Here is an 18,965-nt window from a genome sequence, read left to right as displayed (position 1 = left end):
AGCGGCTCCCCAGACGATAGCTGGGTGGGCACGTCATATAAAACAACAATCACAGACTGTATTCACACACACCCAACACACTCAACAAACCTAGAGTCAGAGAGACAAATCTAGGTCTACAAAAATACCAGGAGAATTTAACACACAACAGTAACGTAGAACAGCTAGAGTAGGACGGTCTGACTAAACAGTTGCCTTTTACGAACGTCAATCTATCTCTCACTTAGACGACGATTTGACAAATAATACGATGTGACGCTAAACAGTAACACGAGTTCGCAATCAAAAATATCGTTCCAATCACTCGCTCGGACGTCGCACAAAACACAGCGATGATAACAATCAACACGTAAGTTCGCACACAATCGTTCACTTTTGATTCCCCGCCGGTCGCTCGCCCCTTTCAGCGCTACCGCCCTGAGACAATCCCCGTCTCCCTGCAGTCAGCGCCGACCCGGTCCGCGAACCGACAACTTACAGTACAGTAATTATACACACAGTGCAACGCGCAATGTGCGAACATTAATACATACACATAATGTATCTACGCGGCCATTGCCCTGCGACTTACCTCGCAGCCCAACCGATACGGTTGATTAAAATCGGCAAAATTCGCGCAAATAGGCCAGCAATCCTGCCGACTACGCCAATAAAGTGGGAGTAGTGTCCACTTCACAGAATATACACTTACCAACTACGCCAGGCTGATGATGGGCTTGATTCAGGTGGATTTATACAGGTGTATGCCTTGTTGTTCTTTCCTTTCCCAAATCGTGTGTCCATCAGCGTCCAGTCAAGGTCGTGGGGGTCAATTGTCACCTGATATAGAGCTGGATGTGTCAGTCAGGTGACCCCCTAGTCATGTTAAAGTCACAGTCCGGGTCTGGTTAAGGTCGTGAGGTACAGTAGATAAGAGGGGAAGTTAAAACCAACCATCCCCCCAAACCAAATCCCACTACAATACGTTGCTTGCACGTGCACCATGCCGGTAGAATACATTTTCAGATCAAGACACACGATAGGCACTATGTGGGACTATGATGATTGGTATCTATCTTAATAGGCCTAACAATTACGTCTAAACGGTGCCTTTGGCCTTTTTGTTTGCGAGTCTGTCTGCGTCTATCACTATGGCAAACTACGAGGGAAAAGAACAATCTGCAATATCTGTAAGGGGAGTGAATATCGTCATGCATTACATATCAAAAAAGACAAAAAAGACAAAATACAAACTCGAGAAAACCAAGCGATTAGCGGAATACGGCTATCGTAACTTACCGCTTAGCCCTAGGAAATCACCGATGGCTTCCCACTCGACATTTTTCTTCAAAACATTCTTGAATTCAGAATGTCCTGGGTCGTACAAAATTTCTCTCTTGCGGACTTCTTCAATAAGTTCCTCCGTCGACATTTTACTTTAGTCGTCAATACTGAATGCATGCCTTGTAGTTATACCGTGAAACAGCCCCATGGCCATGCCATTTCGCGAAAACGGCTGTCCTTTTTCAACAGTTTCACTTCAATGGCTTTTTATACTGCGAGATCGATCGTACACTCTATCATCATGGACCTACTATTTGTACTTTGTTGAAGGCATAGTACTGGGTATGTAAATACAGCTGCTCTATGGTTGAAGGCCACTATGTCCTTGGTACGATCGATGGAAGAGTGTGTGCACATCGATATCAGTGCAGATTTAGCGTACTAGTAAGCCACAGCTTTCGGTCAAATTACTGTAATCGATTCTAGGACATGGAATCGAAGAATTGATTTTGACAGAGACTACGTTCTGGCGATGAGGGAACTCCAACAACAAAGTGCAGATTCAAAAAGAAAAAAAGAATTTGATTCCGCATCCCCAGTGTCCACACTTTTGCGGCATCATAATCTTTCTCGCTGAAACAGAAAACATAATATACCAGTACGCGTGTTTTCAAATTCGCGGTGCACAATTGTCAACCCATTCAAAATTTGCCAACGAAATAATCGTGGAGCAGATATTTTCGTAGGTTTAAGAATTCGGGCCAGCCAAAGATAGCACGAAATGGGCGCAACTTGATGCACCGAGAAAAATTGTATACACACTAGAAGGAATTGCAGAGCTATAGAAGCAGAAATAATTTGTCAAATATAACAAGCATAACAAATACCTAGTGAATGTTCGAAAAAAAAATTACAACCTATGCAACGGCAAATATTTCTCCCTCCTTGAGCGAAGATAAAAAAAGCATAACAACTTACATTCACGACAAGGTTAGCTATATCTACGAGCATGATGATATGATATACTAGTACTAGGTACATAGTGCATATATAATCATCATTTGCGCAAGAAGGCAAGCTATGATAAATTGTAAGGCCTGTACCTATTAAATTTCGTTATACGTCTGTAATTCTTTTATTCCTTCAATTTCAGGTGAAATTTCTTATAGTATCTTGATATATTCTATAAGTCAGAAATTATCAATTTGCAGTATATACTGAAAATGGCTTGTTGGTGTTTTCAACTTAATTATCTTGGTATTGTTTTTGTTCATCTTATACAATGTACCCAGAATGGGCCACTGTAATCATTCATGAATTATTTGAATGTAATCGATAAACACCTAGGAAAACCGTATTTTGTGTTTGTGTGTGCACGTGTGTGTGTGTGTGTGTGTGTGTGTGTGTGTGTGTGTGTGTAAAAAGTCTTAATTTAACCCTTTCCATACGAAAACGTGGTAGTTTGTGTATTAAGTCTGATGCCAGTTCAGAATTAAGTATGGAACGGGTTAACAATTAATTTGTATAAATTATTTCCATCGTCGGGTTAAATCAAGTAGTATCGATTCAACTACCAATCCGGATTTGGCCATTTTTGCAACATGTATATTACAAGGGAATCAAATCGGTTAAGCAAATAAAACAAATTTAAAAAAAAGGAAAACTTTAGAGTTTATGCATGATTATACGTACGTACATGAATTAGTGATATGATGATATTTATACGACATATTATGCAAGTAATACCTACAAGGAAGAAGAAACACTTAGTAACCACAGAATAAATTATGTAAACAATGTATTAAATATAGGTGCCTATTATAGAACCAGTTTACCTTTGGGAGCAGTGATTTCAAAAATTTTCAAGATATCATATTTGATGCATATGTGTAGGTCTGTTGTATCATAAAACATCCTACCATATGAAATATTTGCAATAAAACCTAAAATATAAGGAGATATCAGGGTTTTTCTCAGTAAACCGTAACTGTATACGGTTTAGTCTGGAAAAATTTTTATTATAACTATTGTTCACATTTTGTGTATTTAACAACACTTAACATCGATTATACGGATTCAAATTTTGACAGTGGTTGTTTCTATCCCTAACTCACATTTTAGAACTATTTTATAGCACTAATGCTTTCATCTGCACATGGTAAATTATGCCTTTAACAGTCAGGGAGCTGAATAAAAGCTGAAATAAGGAAATTTTGAGGAAGAAGTGTCCAGCCATCTTGGACATTTCTCTAAAAGGAATATTAGACAAGACTATCGCATAGCAAACATCAAGCAGTGAAATAGTGTACACAATGTGCGAATGATATTCACCCGTCACTAGCCCGTCATAAATATAATGATGGACACCACTGGACATGGAATACCAATCTTCGTAAATAAAGTACACGAGATCTATGACAGCAACCGTAAGGTCTGTACCTTTCATAATACGTACATAATTTTACCAAATTTGGCAAATTTGGGCAAACTTTCGTAAGAGTGATAACATTGGCATTCACGATGGAAATGAATCTCTCTAATCCAGAAGAAATGAGTTCAATCCTATCAAGAAAGGACGTTGGAAACCAAGCGAAAATCATCTCCCATCACACTAACATTGCCAGGTTTATCAAACGCTTTATACATTATGCACGACAGATAAGGAGTTTTTGTTTTTGTCCTATCTCTTTTAAAGAGGAAATCCAGTCCCAATACAGTTTAGTCTGATTAAAAAAAAAAGAGTAAAATCTTACGTGTACAACAGTAAAAAAAAAAAAAAAAAAATGACTGAAATCGGGTGAAAAATAAGGAAGTTATGACATTTTGAAGTTTTGCTAATTAATCTGCAAAACAGTTCTTGTACAGTGGATATGAATATACAGATGATGAGTTACACGTCATACCCTCACAATTTTCCAATGATCGTGTAGAAAAAAAAATGACAAAAATTCAATGTTTCCTTCATTGAAGTTTGAAACATGACGCTATTCCTGGTTGAATAACTTCAGAATAGTGACCAGTCAGCTATAAGGATTTGAGCCTAGGACGTAATTTCGGTTGAATGAAAAACTGGAAATTTCAACATTTTGTGTACAAACCATAATTATGGTAAGTTTGAGGGAATGACATGCTTACTTCTCCATTTGCATATTTATTCGACTGTTTAAGAACTGCTTCCCCCTAAAATAGGGAAACTTCAAAATGCCATAACTTCCTCGTTTTTCATCCAATTTCGATCAATTTTATACCACTGAAGTTGTAATATTTTACTCTTTCGTATCATAATAACTTATATTTGAACTGGATTTTCCATTTGAGAAAAAAAAAAGAACTTTGCAAAAGAAATGCCAGACATGTGACATTTTTGCTTACAAGGTGCCAAAACGGTGACAAGAGACATTAAAATTGTGCCCCTGCGCCGATTGCTCATGTCTTAATTTCTCCAAGGACTCAGGGTACAGTGTTAGGGTGATAGATCTTTGGGTTTAGTTTGTAACTGCTGAAACAGAGGCTTGCTCGGAAGCTCAAATGTAATAGGGACACTCATCACAGACGGTTTGCCAAAACAATGTTAGAGAAGAGAGACTACAATGACAGATTCCAGCCTTTGGAAAAAAAAAAAAAAAAAAAAGGTGTATCGACGTACCGGGCCACATGACAAGCGAGGCGGTAGGTCGATTTTTCTTTTACTACATAGTATGGTCAAGTAAAGAAAAAAAAATATGTGAAAACAACTGAATATTCTAAAGGAAGTAATGTTGTTACACACGCGGATTAAATAAAAACAAGCTGATAAATCGCAAAAAAAAAAAAAAGATGAAAGTTGTAAAACTCAAATGAGAAAAGATTGAAGAGAACGATTGCACTATCGATATCGAAATACTGTGCTATCTATACGCGATAGCAAAGAATAAATCTTTGCAGCCTGTAATGTCTGGGACTTGTTCAGTGTCGGTCGCATTTCGCCAATCCTTTTTTTTTTCTTCTTTTTTTTTTTGCCTTAAAAGCGGCGAAAGGAGGTGGGAATATTGACATTTATCTTACCAATTGCACCAACCAAACTAATGATCTCGTGTGTCTACAGAGTAGTAGTAGTAGTCATAATAATAATAATAATAATAATAATAATAATAATAATGATAATAATAATAATAACAATAACAGAGACTCTTATAAAGCGCTCATTCTACCTAAAAAGATACTTATGGCGCTGAAGAACAGAGTACAGTATCACGTTACAACAGAGTATCAGACACACTGGCGTATCTGGAGGGGGGGGGGACAAGGGGGGCACGTGCCCCGGACGCCACTCCTTGGGGGCGCAAAAAATTAAAAAAAACGAAAAAAAAGAAACGAAGAAGAAGGAGAATAAAAAACAAAACAAAACATGATGATGACGCGGACAAAATGAAAATGTTTATTGTGTTCACACAAGAATTCCATGTTTTGTAACCTGAAATACAAAACTTTTCGGCTCGCTCGCTGCGCTCGCTTATTTTATAGCGAGCGCAATTCATATTTGTATGAAAATTTATGAAAAAAAAAGAAGAAGACGAGAACTAAACGTGATGATGAAGCGGACAAAATGACAAGTCTGTTGTGTTCACACATGTCATTTTATATTTAGCAGGCAAAATGTTACACGGAGCATAAACTGCAATTTCTTTCGTTCTGTAGCGATCGCCGATTGGATCAAAAGAGGGCGCCAACGGTTTCGAACATGGTTGGGGGCGCAAAAAAAAAAAATCAAACGAGATAAAAAAGAACAAAACGTAATGATGACGCGGAAACATACAAATTTCGACTCACTCACTCGCTAGTATTGTTTCAAGTCCTCAGTTTGTTAAATCGTTATTTATGTATATAGGGCCGTGACTATATCTTGATTATACTTAAGATTTAATAAGCAAAAATGACAAGAATTCCATGTTTTTTAAGCTGAAATATAACAATTTTCGGCTCGCTCTCTGCGCTCGCTCGCCAAAATTTATCCAAAAAAAAAGAGAAAAAAGATAAGAACAAAACGTGATGATGATGCGGAAATATACAAATTTCGGCTCACTCACTCGCTATAGTATTGTTTCAAGTCCTCAGTTTGTTAAATCGTTATTTATGTATATAGGGCCGTGACTATATCTTGATTATACTAGAATTGTTTTAGAGTATTTTTTCAAGTCCTCAGTTGGTTGGTATAAATCGTTATCTTATGAGGCCGTCACTATATCTTGATTAGAATTGTAAGATTTAATAACCAAAAAATGACAAGAATTCAATGTTTTGTAAGCTGAAATACATGAATTTTCGGCTCGTTCGCTGCGCTCGCTCGCCAAAATTATCAAAATTTATTACTTTTAAATCACCCTCAAAAGACCATTCATTTCAGTAAATGGGAAAATTTGAAAATAAGTATGGAAGGACCCGGAGCCAGATGTCCACGGGGAAGGAGGAAGGGAGGGGAAGGGTAGTTGGGAGAGGGAGGGGGAGGGGGAGGGGGAGAGGGTGATTAAACGGAATATCGATTCCATTTGGTTGTATATCGATTTTATTTGGGTGTATTGATGTGTTAAATATTCTTTTTTTTTTTCTTATGAAGCACTGTTATGCTGAAAGTACAGCTCCATTTAATACAAATATTCTTTTTTTCTTATGAATGCACTGACAGGATAGCTCCATTTGATTTTAATGAAAGTAAGTAAGCAGTGAATGTTTTTTTTTTTTTTTTTTTTTTTTTTTCCCCCGGGGCATTGTATCTATATTCTTTACGAATGCACTGTTTCTGCTGAAAGTACAGCTTGGCTTGATTTCATTATAATTGTGTTATGTTGAATCGTGGATTCTATACTATATGTGATTTGCTTTATTATGAAATTGTATTGAATATGGAATCAATAAAAGATTATAGAAAAAAAATATCTTTAGGTCGTTCTCCTCTTTTAATAATGTATATTATGGTATATACCATTGGTATACAGTACCATAATTCTCTCCATAATTCTCTCCAGAGAATGTTTCCAGAGAACGAGCTATAATGGATTTCGAATTCCGCACATTACTCATTTACTGTGTATAACCATTGACGCACGCATGGAATTTCAACTTTGACGGGCCCGTAGACGTCATATCGAGTCGGAGAGAGTTGAAATTTGTTGGAAATATTAAAACTATAACAAGGTTATATTCAGCCAAACACAAAAGGTGGCATTTGGTGCCTTTCGTCGATTTAATACGCTTAAGATCAATTTGAGCATTTTAAATTTGTGTATTTGTCCGTCAGTAAGGCAAAAATGAACAAGTTTGCAGGGAATCAATTTTTTATTAATGCATCAACAGAGTTCTGCTGGGGATGGAAGCAAAATAATGGACGGAAGGATGTCAAACAGAGGTAAAGGAGAATGAGGACCAATGAAGTGTTTTACGTCCAGACCCAAAAGCGTCGCGATTAAACTATCGATATAATAGTATTTTGATATAAGTTATATCGATGGATCAAACCAAATAGTATCGATTCACACGTAATTCCAATATTTGGTTATTTTTATCACTATAACAAAGTAAAAGATTGAATGATTCAAGCGAAAAAAAATAAATTAAATTTATAAATGATCATACAAAAAATGCATGCATAATTTACATCACGTATGCAAGTGATAATACAAATGTATTTGAAGAAGAAAACTCAATGCCAATAATAACCAAAAAATAAAATTTGTAAAGAATTTATGAAAATTCACATGATTCCTCCACCTAGTTGTCAAATATATTTTAACGGTCGAATACCTATCCTATATGGATTATTTTTAGGACGAGAAATGTCCAACGGGTCATTTCTCGTTGTTCTGAACATGTATAGGAAGTCAAGATTCATGTACTTGGTACAGGTACGACACTTTTTTTTTTCTCTCTCTCTCTCTCCGCCATTCCCTATCGAAGAAACAGCTACTGTAAAGCAATATAAGTATTAAAAATAGCAAAGTAATTGAACGAGATCTTTAAAGTTCGTCAAGTCTGACTTTTTTGTGTAGGCGAGCTGTTCCATTGTTGACTATGCAATAATAGAGATGTTCATCAAAGAGAAGGAAATCAGATTTTTTTCTTGTTTTTCCATAACCTTTTATTGATCCATATTCAAAACAAATTCATGACAAGTCAAATCACATATATTACAAAATCCACGATTCAGCATAACACAATTATAGTGAATTCAAGCCAAGCTGTACTTTCAGCAAAACAGTACATTCGTAAAGAATATACAATGCACCGGAAAACAACCCAAACAATCTATACACTGCTCACTTACTTTTGCTAATATCAAATCGAGCTGTACTTTCAGCAAGACAGTACATTCATTTGAAAAAAAAAAAAATGTTATCTTCGGATTGATTAGTCTTGCGATCGATTAGCAAGAAGTTAATGCCTACATAAGTTACTGGTACGTATTGCAAAGATATTATATCTGTATTGAAACCTAAGTTTCAATTCATCCAAATTTTAGTTGAAGCCAGATATCTTTTCAAAGAGCAAGGATACGATACCTCATAATGTATTATGGTGTCAGCTGCAACAGATAAAAATTTGGGAGAAATTCTCCTAAGGATAAGTGAGCTAATGCTCGATGAACACGTCACTACCAAAGAGTATAGAAGTTACGCAAGAGGTTATACTCTCGCGATTTTGCACGCAAACGTCTGTAGTACGCCATTGGAGCCCCGCGCGCCCCTCATGGAGCCCAACGGCGGCCATACTGAGAAAACCCTGCCTTCCTTTCATTTTCTTCATTTTAAGAAAAAACGCTGCGGTAGAATTGTGTTTCAGGCCTCAAAATATCAGCAGAAGTATATTTTCTGTCGATACGTTAAAAAAAAAATTGAAGAAATGTCATTACTTTTTAATCTGTAGTCCTTCAAAGATTGTATTTGAGCTGACAAACACCGTCTACCTCTTTCTCTCTCGGTCTACTTTAGCTCAAACTTTGGGACTGCATATTGGAAAATAAATGACATTTCTTCAATTGCATTTCATGGTTAGACAGGAATGATACTTCTGTACGACAAAAAGAAGTCCTAATTACATCTTTTCCCCTGTATGCCCCCTAAAGAGGGGGAAATGAAAGGCAGACAAACATCACTACTGTAAAATCTGGGTTATGATCACGTAAAATACGCCCTCTACCGGTCATTCAGCTAATGGCGTCAGTTTTTCGCCCATGAGCGTACTACGCGAAATCGCGAGAGTAAGCCCTCTTAGCGCAGCTTATAATATTCTCTTTGGTCACTACCATGTCATTGGCCTTTCCAGACTGAAAGAAAAAATGGACTGCCATAGAGATCACACGTAAAATGGTCAAATTTCATAAGGGCAACTTAAATGAATTTTTCACGATGATGTCGTCACAACATTAGATACCTGTGGATATAGAGTTTCGATAAAAATCTGCTAAACTGTAACCTACTAAAATTGGGGTACAAATTAGTGAAGAATACGCCCCCTATATGCTATATATTCGCCCCCAAAAATACAAAACGATGTTGATAAACCTGTATCAAATGCCTGTACCCTAACAAAAAAGTCCTGTGGTACTCCCTGTGGTACTTGTCGGTACCACACAATGTACCACACACTTGTAATGTTACCACAGGAACTGTGTGGTACTGTACCACAGGCTTGTAGGGTACTCCCTGTAGTACTTGTCAGTACCACACAATGTACCACATAAATAAATGTTACCACAGGAACTGTGTGGTACTGTTTTACAGGCTCATGTGGTACTCCCTGTGGTACTGGTTGGTACCACACAGTGTACCACACAAATATATGTTAACACAGGAACTGTGTGGTACTGTGTCACAGGCTCGTGTGGTACTCTGGGATGTACCACAGGGCAGTACCACAGGACATTACCACAGGAAAGTACCACTGGACAGTACAACAAGACAGTATACACACAAATTGTCCTGTGGTATTTTGGGACGTATACCACACAACAGTACCACATGAATTGTCCTGTGGTATTTTGGGACATACCACAGGAGAGTACAACAGGAAAGTACCACAGGATACTACCACAGGACAGTACCACACGACTTGTTCTGTGGTATTTTAGGACGTACCACAGGACAGTACCACAGGGCAGTTCCACAGGACAGTACCACAGGACAGTACCACAGGATAGTACCACAGGACAGTACCTCACGACTTGTCCTGTGGTATTTTGGGACGTACCACACGACAGTACCACAGGGCAGTACCACAGGACAGTACCACAGGACAGTACCACAGGATAGTACCACAGGACAGTACCACACGACTTGTCCTGTGGTATTTTGGGACGTACCACAGGGCAGTACCACAGGACAGTACCACAGGATAGTACCACAGGATAGTACCACAGTACAGTACCACACGACTTGTCCTGTGGTATTTTGGGACGTACCACAGGACAGTACCACAGGACAATACCACAGGGCAGTACCACAGGACAGTACCACAGGAAAGTACCACAGGATAGTACCACAGGACAGTACCACACGACTTGTCCTGTGGTATTTTGGGACATACCACAGGGCAGTACCACAGGAAAGTACCACAGGATAGTACCACAGGACAGTACCACACGACTTGTCCTGTGGTATTTTGGGACGTACCACAGGACAGTACCACAGGACAATACCACAGGGCAGTACCACAGGACAGTACCACAGGAAAGTACCACAGGATAGTATCACAGGACAGTACCACACGACTTGTCCTGTGGTATTTTGGGACGTACAACAGGGCAGTACCACAGGACAGTACCACAGGATAGTACCACAGGACAGTACCACACGACTTGTCCTGTGGTATTTTGGGACATACCACAGGACAGTACCACAGGAATTGTCCTGTAGGAGTTTGGGACGTACCACAGGACAGTACCACAGGATAGTACCACAGGACAGTACCACACGACTTGTCCTGTGGTATTTTGGGACGTACCACAGGACAGTACCACAGGGCAGTACCACAGGGCAGTACCACAGGACAGTACCACAGGAAAGTACCACAGGATAGTACCACAGGACAGTACCACATGACTTTACCTGTGGTATTTTGGGACGTACCACAGGACAGTACCACACGAATTGTCCTGTGGAATTTTGGGATGTACCACAGGACAGTACGACAGGAATTCCTGTGGTAATTTTCGATGTATACCACAGAAGAGTACCACGGGAACTCTCCAAAATCCCACAGGAAAATCATAATATGGTGCTATTCCACACAGAAGTACCACACAGCAAATTGAATTTGTAAGTACCACAGAAAAATGCTACAGGATATTCTTTCTTTTTTTCTTAACATTTTATACCAGAGGACTATCACATCAGGAGAATATCAAACAGCAGTACCACACAGGAGTACCACACAGGAAATTGCAAGGCAGAATCAACTGAAATCTATAACAAAAACACAAACAAAACAGCACATATTAATATTCCTCAATTAATTGATAGATGACTTATGCTGTGAATTATAACAATTGATTTGCCATTACTTATCCTGTCCTATACTCCTACAGTATTACCTATTTAGTGAAAGTGCTGATGTAAAGCATGAGAAATTTCATAAGGACTTCTGTGGTACTCCTGTGGTACTCCTGTGGTACAAATTTTTACATAGCTCATGAATATTCATAAAAAGCACTCTAGATTTTAGAAAATACATATATGACTTAAAATGTCAAAGTATTAATGATGGAACTTACTTTGAACTTTATGAAAGGTTGTCTAATTATGTTATGTTATTCCCAATATCATAGATATCGTTATGAAAGTGTAATTTCATTTCTTGATAATAAAGTATAATCGAGTTAGTAACCATGCCTTAATGCTTTACGGATAGACGGCCATATATATGTGTACTGATACGGTCGATGGCTACCTAGGAATAGAATATGACTATATAGATCTATTATAGAACTAGATTGGCACTTGGCCATTAGACTCTCGTTTGAGGTTATATGTTAGGAGTAGGACAGGTTATTAAGTAGGGCCATGTTTGTCCTGAAATCCATCACTCACCTATCAGGAATATTCCTTGAAATGTGGCTAAAATTATCCCAGATTTTTTTTTTTTCGATCTATCCTGTGTGGTACTCTCCTGTGGTACCATGGAAATGCTGTGTGGTACTGCCGTGTGGTAATGCTGTGTGGTAATGATCGACCTGTGGTACTGTCCTGTGGTACTGTCCCAAAATACCACAGGAGAGTTCCTGTGGTACTGTTCTGTGGTACTAGTCCTGTGGTACCGCCCTGTGGTATGTCCCAAAATACCACAGGAATTCCTGTGGTACTGCCCTGTGGTACGTCCCAAAATACCACAGGAATTCCTGTGGTACTGTCCTGTGGTACTGTTCTGTGGTACCGGTCCTGTGGTACTTTCCTGTGGTACTGCCCTGTGGTACGTCCCAAAATACCACAGGAATTCCTGTGGTACTGTCCTGTGGTATGTCCCAAAATACCACAGGACAATTCCTGTGGTACTGTCCTGTGGTACTTTCCTGTGGTACTGTCCTGTGGTACTGTCCTGTGGTACCGTCCTGTGGTAATTACCACAGGAGTACCACAGGACTTTTTCGTAAGGGTATACTTGCATTGCACGAGTCTCTGCACTGTCATCCCTCCTACAGGGCGATTACACACAGCCGTGATTTGGCACAACTACGTATCTCGAATTTTTTTTTTTTTTTTTTTTTTGGCTCATTGATTTTTTTTATAACATCGTGCTTAATATGTTGAAATAATCATGATGTTATAACTTATAATTTTTAAATAAGAATTCTCAAATATCAAGGTTTGGGGTAAAAAATCTAATGACGTCATTGAGCTGGCAGAACTACGTAACTGCAATACGTAGTTTTGCTTGATTGTACTCCTTCACTGAGGTATAGCTTGAGCGGCTGGTATCGTATTTGTACACAATCTATGGGATTCTCATGACCATGCAGGCAGAGGTATATATCCTTTTCATGCACTTATGGCAATTATGAGAATTTGTTTTGAGTTAGATAAAACGAAATGTGTCCTTTTTGTTGTATATAGGAGACAAAGCTATAAGACGTAAATCATTCTACGTTAAGCAGCCGGCGTTTTAACTTGTTTCGAAATTGCTGCTAACCACCTTCGTATAGTCCACCAGATTACGGCGGCAGGTCTGTAGTAATGCGGGACTGAGAAGATACTCTGCCTTCTCTGTTCATACATTTCGTAGGGAAGAGCTTACGTGCGTACTTCTCACCAGGGAGGTGGAAATCTCCCTGTCCTCACTCATAAATTGCAATATGACATGTATATAGATATTGTTGTATGTAGAGAGTCTATTGTTTAGATTAGCCCCCCAAAAATGTTATGTTATGGTTACTATTATCAACTACATGTTAATTGCATGGTACAAAAACGTGTTGTAAATATTCTAGTAATCATCTTATATGTATAAGTACATGTGTTGTAGTCTATTATTGAGGGAAGAAGGAGGTTCTTGGCTAATTCAAAATCATTAATGTAATAACTACGTTGGAATATAATCCAAAGTTGGAGTGATAGGTGAATCGATACTTTAACTTTGATTTTTTTTAACCGTGGCGCTCTTGGGTTTGGTTCCATGAACACGAGGGGGCTCACTCCCTCATTACACAGTCTGTATCCCAAAGAGACGCCTTACAACTTCACCATGCAGAAACGCGACAAGGGCTGTCTAGTACGGGAAAGTGCATAGTTCTGTAGGTGGTTAGTTCTCCTTCTCCGTCCGATCCGTCGCTGCAGCCGCCTTAAGTCTCACTTTCAACGTTGCCAGGTCTCAACAGATCAAAATCGCCTCCAAAAATCATCAACAAATTCGGAAAAAAAAAACCCAAAAACAAAATGTAGCTTGAGCTTCAATTCCAAGACAAATCGATGTCAATAAACCTCCATCAAACACGGTTGCACGAGTCTTGGTGCACGTTACTGCAGAACACACCGTACTCACCCTTACCGTTACGTTGCTGGGTATTGCCCATTAAATAATTTTTTGTTATGACTTCAATTCCATTGTGTAGAGAAAGTCTTCTTTCCAGATCTGCACCAGTGCTCAAAAATGGAATGGCAAAGAATAGCAAAAGTCACAGTAGTTCAAAACTCTCTATTTGGCATATATTCAGCAGTAGTGCTGTTTGGCGCGGGGATATCATAACTTGGCCCATAATGCTGCGTAGAGAGCGTGGAAAAAACAAACAAACCACCAATAATATTGCTTCACCTCCTAAACGCGAGTCATTGGTCTATTCATTTCCTCTTATTCATAACTCGCTTGGGTCATTTATTTCCTCGCTGAAGATATTGCGCATGTCTCTCTACTTACTTTTTGTTTTTAGAAAATTCCAGTAATTAAAGGTGAACCCTAAACATTGGGGGATTGCTCAATATAACTGAGAATACGGCGAAATGGAGATGTAAAGAATCAAATAAAGAGCTCACCATCAAACTGCTGATTCACGGTGAACCCTATGCTCGCGCCTTAAGACACGAGTGATATCCGTATACTGAGTAGATCACAGCGACTTTGCCTGTGTGTTTGAGGTCGGGAGAGAGTATGGGTAAAGTGCCTTATCTTATATATTATATGAAGAGTTTGTTCGCAAAAACCGATAAGTCCATTTTTGAAGATTTTGAAGTACGGTCTTTGCCAAAAGGAAAAAATAATACCTTTTAAATGATATATTGGTCACTACATATAAAGGTATAGTTTTGAAGTTATGGTCAAAAGAAGCTAAAATTTTCTTATTATTCTCTTTATTTTTCTTGACCTTTAATCGCAAATATCTCCATTTGGCAAATATGAACTTATCGGTTTTTGCAAACAAACTCTTCATATATATATACATATATATATGGATAGCGAAGAATCAAGAAATAAACTAGTAATGCATTATTTCGCCAATAAGAATGAGTTTATTGAACAACTGAGTTGTTCAATAAACTCATTCTTATTGGCGAAATAATGCATTACTAGTTTATTTCTTGATTCTTCGCTATATTGGAGCCAATACGTGAATTTGCAACATATATATATATATGGATAGATATAAATCGACTCAAAATTCCGCCGATAACACCAAGATAATATTATGATCCATTCACTCAAATTTCAATTTTCGAGCAATTTGGATGAGCTTCATTATTGGATTAAATTTCCTCGCTGAAGAGATCATGCATCGCTGGGCTGTGAGATTCTTGGAAGTGAGAGAGATTTGTTTTCCATTACTTCAATATCAAGATTGTAGGATGATTATCAAGATGATTATAAAGATTATAGGACTGGGGCACTGTGGCATAGCGGATATGACTCCCACCTCCTTATCGAATTTGATTCTCTCCCAATGTGCTTTACGTCCTCGGACAAGATCATTATTACAATTATTATTATTATTATCATCATCATTAATTATTATTATTATTATTATTATTATTATTATTATTATTATTATTATTATTATTATTATTATTATTATTATCATTATCATCATCATCATTATAATTATTTATTATTATTGTCATTATTATTATTTATCATTATTATTATTATCATTATCATCATCATCATCATCATCACCATGGCCGTCATTGAGCACAGGAATGGCATTTAAACATAAAGAAAATCTGCAGAGAGGATTTTGTGTTTTCAATCACTATTTCTTAGCATTATAATCGTCCACTTTGCCCTCCACACACACACAGTTGAGTTACCTATACTCCGGCTTATAGCATCTAACAAGCCCTCGTAGCATATGAAGGGTTTGTTTGCAAAAACCGATAAGTCCATATTTGCCAAATGGAGATATTTGCGATTAAAGGTGAAGAAAAATACAGAGAATAATAAGAAAATTTTTGCTTCTTTTGACCATAACTTAAAAAATGTTATGGTATGTAGTGACCAATATATCATTTAAAAGGTATTATTTTGTACTTTATGACAGAGACCATACTTCAAAATCTTCAAAAATGGACTTATCGGTTTTTGCAAACAAACTCTTCATATATAGGTCTCTCACCTCCTTCACAACAGTCAAGTGTACCTAAATTGGTACTCCGGATGAACGCAGACGTCTGTGCAGGTTCCTTCATAATCATTACGCATATGTATAATACTAACCTTCAATTGGATTGTACCACACATAAAGATGGCTATTGCTGCCCAATAGATAAATCATATTACAGTTATGTCGATACTTTGTTATGTTTAGTTTGTACTGAAAGTAGAAAGGAGGAATGAAACTGAACAGCAATAACTGAACATTATGTAGGCCTGTGTCAGGTGAGGGTCATATACTGTAAACACAATATTTTCGCGGCATTAAATTTTCGCAAATTGGAGCCGACGGCCTTTTTCGCAGCATGACATTTTCGCGAGTTGGCTCTAACATTCAATGCGTATAGTGTATTAGACAAGAACTTTTACTTGCATGCATTTTAATTTCGCGAGTCATGGCTTTCGCGAAATTCGCGAAATTAAAATGCACTCGAGCATTCCTCGTTTTACAGTATTCCAGGTTAAAAAGTCATCTCTTGAAGTAATGTATTTTCTGCATGTTTGAATTTTTTGTATGCATGCCATTTTGTAATGCGCAGTAGAGTATATTATTATAGTAGCTGCGCACATGTCCTTTATTATTATTATTATCATTCTGCGAAGCTGCAGTGTTAGAATCTGAAAGGGGCTATTATATACCGTAAATAGCCTGCATTAAAAAGAAAAATAGAATAATACTTTACTTTGATTTCATTTCATTTCATTTCATTCGCTTGTTTCAGTTCCAACTTCTGTGCTATTTTGATATTCAGTTCTTCTTAATTCTATCTATTACGGTGAGCTGTGTCATCATCATGTCAGGCCTATACAAGTCTAATGAATACATAGTCATGAAATCAAAATTGAATATATTGTTACAAAAGTAGAATGAGTGTTACAAGGCCGCAGTGTTTTTGAGGCCGTTGTCCACGTCTTGATTAATAATTGCTCATTGATAACAGTCTCCCCCACCTGTATAAAAGATTTGCCATGTAATTATTTCACATGATTATATATTTGCAATGTGAACGATTGTTGACATTATTTTTATGACTTGTAAATGATCATGTTATATTGTCATTCTTATTTTTCTTCTATATGCAAGTGGAGATGATAAAACTTACTAATACTGATACTGATACTAAAACAATCATAAATAACCTACCTATTGCAAAATGCGATTCAAATGATGACGATCTTGCAGCGGTTTGTTTGTTTGCATATTAAATACTAAAGGGGCGTTAACTAAAAGGTGAAATAATTTCATGAAATAATTTCATTTTTCACATGAATCATTATTCTACCATCGATTCTAAAGTGTTTATAAGGTAATGATATGTCATACATATACAGTTAACAACAAAATATTCATACCCCTGAGATTATTATTAGTTTTGAGCAGATTTCTTACAAGTGAAGGATGAAGTGATGGCGAATGGGTGTTAACTTTTTACTCTTATTTGTCTTCTATGAATTGACATTAATTCCAGTTTCACCAAATTTGCATAACAATAGAAATTTTTAGATATAACATCCAATCACCATCACTCAATCCTTCACTTGTAAGAAGTCTGCTCAAAACTAAAAATTTCCCAGGGGTATACAATTTTGTTGTTAACTGTATAGTCCTACAGTAACTTACAAAGGGGTTATAATATAAATTCATAATTATTATAGGTCATCAATTTATATTCATCTGTTTATATTCAAATGCTGCTTAGAAAGGTATGACTTTCTAGGAAAGAATTCGACAGAGCAAAACACTAATTCCAGAATGCATCTACTAGTATGTGACAGACGCCAACCATCACCTTTTAGCATATAACCCGATATGAGTCGTTTGAACGAAGCCTACTCTGACGTAATCTCTTTACAAATCAAATTGGAAATCCCCGAAAAAATACACGTTCTTACAAAACAAATATTATGAAATAATGTAAATCAAACAACCACGTTGATGACTTAGAGTTTGTAGCACTTCTTGGTAACCCGCAACATTCACTTATCTGCAGAAAATAGGTGAAAACCATGAACAAAAGATTAAGTAAGAAAAAGAAAGAAAGAGAGAAAGAAAGAAGAAAGATATCATGGCAGAATCATTACCAGTTTTTCTTGGATGTTGTTTTCCTCTCACTCTATTTTTTTTTTTTTCTTCATGAGAATTTTTGTGTTTATCATGGAATCGGACACCGAATATGACATAGCTCCCTCTATCTACGATCCCTGAAACCCGTCACGCACAGAGCTCGCTTGACATGTAGGTTATCGTGTTTATTTTCGCCTCAAACTGGAAGTGTGGTCTGCAGGTACTGTGTATGTGAGTCCTATGAACTTCCTGAATAGAGCAGACACCGCTGACAGTCACATACACAGACTGTGCACTCAGACTATTATACACAAACTCTGTGCTCAGACGTAACACACATAGACGGAGTGTGCCACACTGGCTGAGTGCGGCCGTGTGTGTGTGTGTGTTGTATGTGTGTGTATGTGTGTATGGGTGCCTTCCTTTCGTCGAGAGGGTTCGTTCGGTTCACGTTCGTTTTATCGAGCGAGCTCGCTAGCTGCTGCATCGGCCGAGCCTATCTATAGCCATTACATTGCGTACAATGTAGATGCGC

This window comes from Diadema setosum, chromosome 3, assembly GCF_964275005.1.
Source record: "Diadema setosum chromosome 3, eeDiaSeto1, whole genome shotgun sequence".
Taxonomy (NCBI): Eukaryota; Metazoa; Echinodermata; class Echinoidea; order Diadematoida; family Diadematidae; genus Diadema; species Diadema setosum.
The sequence above is the reverse complement of the archived record's forward strand: the minus strand, read 5'-3'. Positions refer to the sequence as shown.